Genomic DNA, 223 nt, shown 5'->3' on the forward strand with positions numbered 1-223 from the left:
AAGCCAGGTTTTTGGAGCAGAGCTGGCTGCACGGGCTCCTGGTGACAGGTGGTGCGCAGGGATGTGCCTGGGGTGACCAGTGACACCAGCTGCATCCCTGCCAGGACACTGGGAAAGAATGCTCTGCCATGTCTGAATGACATCCAGGACCAAGGGGACCAGGAGCGACAGAAGAGCCTGTGGGAGGGTGCAGGGGGAGAGGAGAGGCAGAGGCACCGAAGCA

The sequence above is a fragment of the Antrostomus carolinensis genome, unplaced genomic scaffold, assembly GCF_000700745.2.
Source record: "Antrostomus carolinensis isolate BGI_N321 unplaced genomic scaffold, ASM70074v2 scaffold30565, whole genome shotgun sequence".
NCBI classification, from domain to species: Eukaryota; Metazoa; Chordata; class Aves; order Caprimulgiformes; family Caprimulgidae; genus Antrostomus; species Antrostomus carolinensis.